We start from the raw sequence: 6,432 nt of genomic DNA, 5'->3' as shown, positions 1-6,432 counted from the left end.
ACCTGTGAAACGGATGCAAGCCCCTCATGACAGTAAAAGCCAGTAAGAACAGCTATGCCTCCTGCCACTGGAGTGGTCAATGCCCCCTTCAGGGTACCACACACCTTCCAAACTCTTTGAAAGATGTGATAGTTTGCTCAGTCCTCAAGAAGCCAACACTCGACCCTGAAGATCTCTCCAACCACTGTCCCCTCTCCAGTCTCCAGTTTCCAAGGAAAATAATTGAGAAAATAGTAACCATCAAGCTCCAGCCATTCGTGACATGAGCCAACATCCTGGATGTCTCATGATCAGGTTTCAGACCAGGGCACAGCCTAGAGACGGCTCTCGTGGCACTAAAGACGACCTCCTCGTGGCTGTGGACACAGTTCAGACCGTCATGCTCACGCTGCTGAACCTCTCTGCAGCCTCTGCCAGTGCACCACAAGGCACTGCTAATCCACCTACACGACACAGCACCGCAGACTCCATTCATCCCTCTCCAGCAGAACTGACGTGGCGATGGGTGACAGCTCCTCCTCTCCAAAGGGGTCCTGCAGGGATCCAAACTAGCCTTGCTTCTCTTCGATTTCTGCATGAGACCACTGGGAGAAACTGTGAGACACGGGCCTACCTGACAGCAAGATTCTGGAGACGCTCAGCTATCTCCTTCTTAACCGAGGCAACCGCTGCCACTGCTAAAACGTCGGAAAGTCTAGAGGAGATCAGCTCTGGGATGAAGAGCAGCTGACTCAAGCTGAACCCAGGCAAAACCAAAGCAATGCTGGCTAGACAGGGAGAACCCTTCGCCAGTTCATTGCAGATGTCTGCCCCTGCCATTGAAGGAGCACAGCCCCCACTTGGGGTGAAGTCTCAGGGTCCTGCAGGACCTTGCTAAGCTTGGAGGACCAGGAAGCATCAGTTTCCAAAAATACCTTCTTCCAACTCCAGCATGTTAGGAAAGCTCCTCCCTTTCTCCTAGCGGCGGGCCTGCCCACGCTGCTCCATGCTTTCGTGAGCTCCCGCCTGACGTAAAGTAACTCACTGCGTCTGGAGCTGAATGTGCAGAGGACGTCCAGGCTCCAGCAGGTACCGAATGTGGCTGCCTGCCCCTCCCTGACTCAGGCTGTCACATGCACATCAGGCTTGACCTCAAGGGAGGTTCTCACTCAGTTTCCCATGCCAGTTTAAGGCCTTGGTCCTCATCTTCAAAGCAATTCATGAGTCAAGCCCCAGCCACATCAAAGGCAGACTTTGGATCTATCAAGCACCGTGACCAGCTGTGCTCTTCTGGGACAAGGTGGATCTCAAAGCCCAGTGGAAGCATGTGAGAGCTGGGGACAAAGTATTCTCTGCTGAGGGGACCTGGCTGTGGAATGAACTTCCAAAGAGTCTGATCATCTTTAGGAAACACGACCTTCCTCTGAGAGAGCATTTCCACCATCAGTGACGCTCACCATTTGGACACGTCTTTTATTCCTAAAACCCTCCCAACTCTTCCCTGGAAAAAAAAACAAAAAAACCCCCCAAAATCCTACCCCAAGCAGAGTTTTGACCCTGAGAAAGGTATGAGTCTGCTAGAGACCTCTCTGTTGCTAATGATTTTACATGGAAGGTACTCAGACACTAGGGTGATGGGTGGCAGTATAAAACCCTAAAATGGATAGTCAGAACTAGAATCCAGGTCTCCTAAATCCCAGTCTACTTCTCTAGCCAGTAGGCTATACTACCTTGGGATCACACACTCTCAGTGGCAGAACTCGTGACTCCAGTCTTATGTATAGTCCAATACATCACAAATGCTCCTGTTTCATTGTGCAATAAAGCCATCTGTACCTGTTTTATTATGTAACACACACAGTCTCTCATACACGCATAAATCACTTTCAGAGTTTAATCTTGATTGATGTTAATCAATTATTATGCAAAATGTCCAGTTGATGGAACAAATACTTTAGGGACATAAACGTGGCTACCTAAGAAATACCCGACTGCAAAATCACTGTAGGCTACGCCACGCTGTTATATAATTCTGTATGCACTGGGTGTGTCTGTAGCTCGTTAACTGTAAACATGGTGCAAGCGGGATCAGTAATTTATTTGTGAAATTCCTACAGGGGCTGGAAGCCACACAGAGGCCTGAGGTCAATTGTGTAATATATTTAGCAAATGATCATAATGCAAACAGAAAAACAAAGAAGAGGAGGTGGAAGAAAATACATTCCCTGACCAGGAAGTTTATAGAAGGTTTAGAGCTAGGGAACAGAGAGCACAGTGTGGGGTTGAAAGGAGTTTTCATCATTATTTTCCATTTGATGCAGACACTATGCTCCACAAACACCCGATAAAAGTCTGTAGTGAACTCTAATGGTAGGTGTGAAGGACTGGGGTGCTGGGCAGAGGAGAGAAGACAAAAGGATCTGTTCCATACATCATTGAAAAGCCAGATACAGCTTCCAGCCCATACTGTCCGAGTGCTGTCCCCTTGCACATGGATTTAAAAAATGCTGATTCGTGACAGCAGGGATCAAAAACAACAATTAAAAGATGCCAATGCCTGAAAGTGAGGATCCAGAATGCAAAAGACTGATTCATGAGAGTGAGGGTATAAACAGCTGATCCATTACAATGAGAATGCAGAACAAAAACCACAACAAACCTTTTAAAATCAGGTTCTGGAACAAACACCACTGATTCATTAAAGGAGGGTCCGGAACACAAAGTGATTCACTTGGAACTGCCTTCGGGTCACCTGGCAGATAAGAAGCCCTGAATAATGTCAGTTCCCCCCTTCCCCTGCTGGGTATTATGTCTCCAGTTTTGGCCCTTGCACTCTGTGCACCTTGCTTCTGCCACCCAACAACTGGATTTGAACCATAGATCCGGAACGGATGAGCGCTCGAAACCTCAGGTTCAAAACACCTAGACTGCCTGGAACCGCAGCTCTGAACGCTGACAGGACCATTCGGCTGAGGGAAATAAGCTGAGTTCCAGGCACTTTGTGTGTCTGATGTTTTTGCATGATCCAGCGTGGACATTAAAGATCCCATGGCACTTTTTGCCCCAGAGGCTTTAGTTAAATTCTCCCCTCCCGCTCGTGCTGGTGGTTTGAAGGAGAAGGTGCAAAGTGATCTCTGTGCATGTAGTGAAGTCTGTAAGGCCCTCCTGGAAGGAACTGTGGGCTTGATCCAATTCCTGCTGAAGTCAGTTATTATTGTTATTTGTATTACCATAGAACCTAGGAACCCCAGCCAGGGACTAGGACCTCACTGTGCCAGGGGCTGTACAAACACAGAAAACAGGAGTCTTTGCACTGACTTCAGGGAGCGCTAGTTCAGGCCCTATGTTGCTATCTGTTCAAGGTGGAATTTTCACATACCTAAGAGTCATTGATTACTTTCAATGGGACGTATGTTCCTAAATCCCTTAGGTGCTTTTGAAAGTCCCACCCTAAAATCCCACCTGTTAATGCGATTGTGTGCTTGATAAAAGGTACACGTTGTGTACACAGCCCCAAGAGTGCTGCGGTGATGAGAGACGCACAGCCTAGGCAGGCTGGCACAGATGTTTTCACACCCTTTGTGTCTATAAATAATACCACATTTGCCCAGCATTACAACAAAGCCTGTTTGCACAGCAATAAGGCAGGGTAGGAATATTTCCATTATTCCCCCGGCATTGCAAGGGGATTAGAACAGGAAGGAAGGCGAGGTTTGTGGATAACACCCAAGACAGGCTGTTAGAGGAGGATTCTATCCCTAATGCTGCCACAGACGTGCTGTGGGCCTTGGCCGAGTCCTTTCACCTTCCCGGGTCACAGAGGCAGAGTTGGTCAGGAAATTATTCTTGTTCCCATGGGGAAAAAAAATGATGACATGGAAAAAGTTTTCTTAAGTGTTTGGTTTAATCAGAAATTTTCCCTGAAAAACCTAAAATCTGACAATGGAAATTTTACTTTCAACGACTGGAAAAAATATGTTGAAATCAGATATTTCCATTTGGTCACAAACGGCTTTGTGTCTTTATTTGTTGTTTTTTAAAAAAAAAAGTTCCAGATGAAAAATTTCAGCCAGCTCTCCTCTGTTTCCTCATCTGGACAATGGACCGGGTGATGCTCGTCACTGTGAACTTCTGAGGCTTAACTCAGGTCTGATCGAGATGAACACCATGGAAACGACCACAATACTTAAATAAATAATTCAGCCAAAAACTCCCTCCTTGTGCTAACTTAGTAAATGAGGGCACAGACCAGAGGAATGTTTTCCTGTTTCTCAATGATGCAAGAACCACTGCAGGGCTGTCCTTTTAAAACTGTGTTTTGTAGATTAATAGATTTTCAAGGCCAGAAGGGACCATTATGATTATCCAACCTGATCGCCTGCATAGGACAGGACAGAGTTAGCAAGGAAAATTTTCAGCCAGCCCCACCTTTAAAACATTAATTTAAAACCAGATTAATTTGCTTTGATTTTAAAAAAAACCCAGCTTCTTCCCCCCAGAACTCATCATTCCAAATGTCTCTCTACTCATGATTGGTAATTTTAATAAATTGAATCTCCCAGCTGTGGGGCTGGCCAAAAATTTTCCATCTACACTATTCTTCAAAAGAAAATAGGGTTTTCCACTCACTGAAGTGTTTCATGGAAAGCATCTGAAAGCATTTGAAAGAAAATTTCCATTTTTTGTTGAAAATCAAAATATTCAGGTTTGGCTAGTCTGCCACAGTGCCTCATGGGTGTTGTAGTTCAGTCACCTTATTTCCCATTCTCCTCTGCGGGTCAGGATCCCCAGCTGTACTACATCTCCCATGAGACACCAGGAACTCCCTTCTTCTCAGGGCAGACAGTGGTGCATCATGGAAAGTGTAGTCTTCCTAGTCCAATGTACTCCGGCTCACATGAGGCCTCATCGCCCTGTTCCCAAATGGAAATACTTCTGTTTCAGAAAGTTGCAATTTTTCATGGGGGAAAAAGCCCATTTTCCAACCATCTCCACTCAGCTCCTTTTTCTAAAGGGCTAGCACACAGATCAAGCACTTACTTTTCCAAAGGTTATCCTTATAAAAATAATCAGCTCACATATAGGGTCTTTTATCCAATGATCTCAAAACCATTTTACAAAGGGGGATAAGTATCAGCATGGTACAGATGGTGGAACTGACGTGTAGAGAGGGGAAGGGACTTGTGTAAGGTCACTCAGCATGGCAGTAGCAGGGCCAGAAATAGAATGCAGGGGTCCTGCACCCCAGCCCAGTGATATACCTGCTGGCGCATGCGGCCTCCTTACACATTTGGGCACATTTGTATTCTCAAAACAGACCTTTAAGGTGCCAAACGACAGTTCCAAGTATATACACCTCCTTAAAACAGTGTAAATGCAGTGCCCCTGAACCCAATAGCAGTGGTGAGTGCCAGGCCTATGAACACATGCAGTGAAACTAGCCAACAGCTCTATCAATGCACTTCCTCTCCACGTGCAGTAGTGCCTGGTTCTCTGCCCCTGGGACTCGGATTGAGCTGAATCTGCCAGAAGCCGTAAATCACATCAGACCTCGGTAGGGTTGCAACCGGGCTGCAAGACCAAACGCATCCTCGGTGTTTATTTGAGGGGGACCAGCCAGGCAGTGTGGAAGAGGGACACTTGTTTTTTTCTAGCTGGGAGGGATAGAGTTGTGTACACAAGGCAAAGCCCCTACTATCAGGATGGTCCCATTAATAGTGGGATGTCTGGTCACCCTACTTTCTTTACAATGCAAGTCCTCAGACAGGCAAAGCTCCCACTGACACGAGACCTGCCTGTATAAGAGCGCAGGATCAGACTCCTAAGGTGTCTACACTGCAATTTAGCACCTGCACCTGGCTTGGGTCAGCTGACTGAGGCTTGGGCTACAGGGCTCTTTAACTGCAATGCAGACCCTTGGGGTCCCACATCCCCAATGTCTACACGGCAATGAAACGGTCCCTGAGCCCAAGTCAGCTGATACAGCCCAGCTGTGGGTTTTAACTGCAGTGTAGACAGACCCCTAATCACCACCTGACTCCAGCAATCAACAGAGGAAAGGCCACAGTGACTCAGGCTGTAGGCTGAACTCCCCTCTCATCCACAGACTGAGGGAGGCTCATTGGGGTAGCAGGGTGGGTGAGAGCATCAACCTGATTTTATCCGAACCCTGGCAGAAGTTCAGCTCTGACTGCTGGACCAAACTGCACAACTCAGGCCTTGACCAAGTCTGCCTTCCCCAGCCTCCCATCCCTGGCCCTTGAGATTCCTCCCCTGCCTCCACTGGAGCCCCAGCCGGATAAGGCCCCTACTCTCTCATGCCGTGGAGTCTCGTAAGCCTGCCTGACCCACTCCACCACAGCCAAAGGCAAGGGTGGCCAGTCCCGCTTGTTCTGGTAGGGTGCAGGGCAGTTGTTTCACAGAGGTAGAGGCACGGGGCTGCCTCTGCTTCTT

The sequence above is a fragment of the Emydura macquarii genome, unplaced genomic scaffold, assembly GCF_026122565.2.
Source record: "Emydura macquarii macquarii isolate MOO-44397 ecotype Brisbane River unplaced genomic scaffold, CSIRO-AGI_Emac_v2 contig_306, whole genome shotgun sequence".
Classification (NCBI taxonomy): domain Eukaryota; kingdom Metazoa; phylum Chordata; order Testudines; family Chelidae; genus Emydura; species Emydura macquarii.
This window is presented reverse-complemented; position numbering follows the sequence as displayed.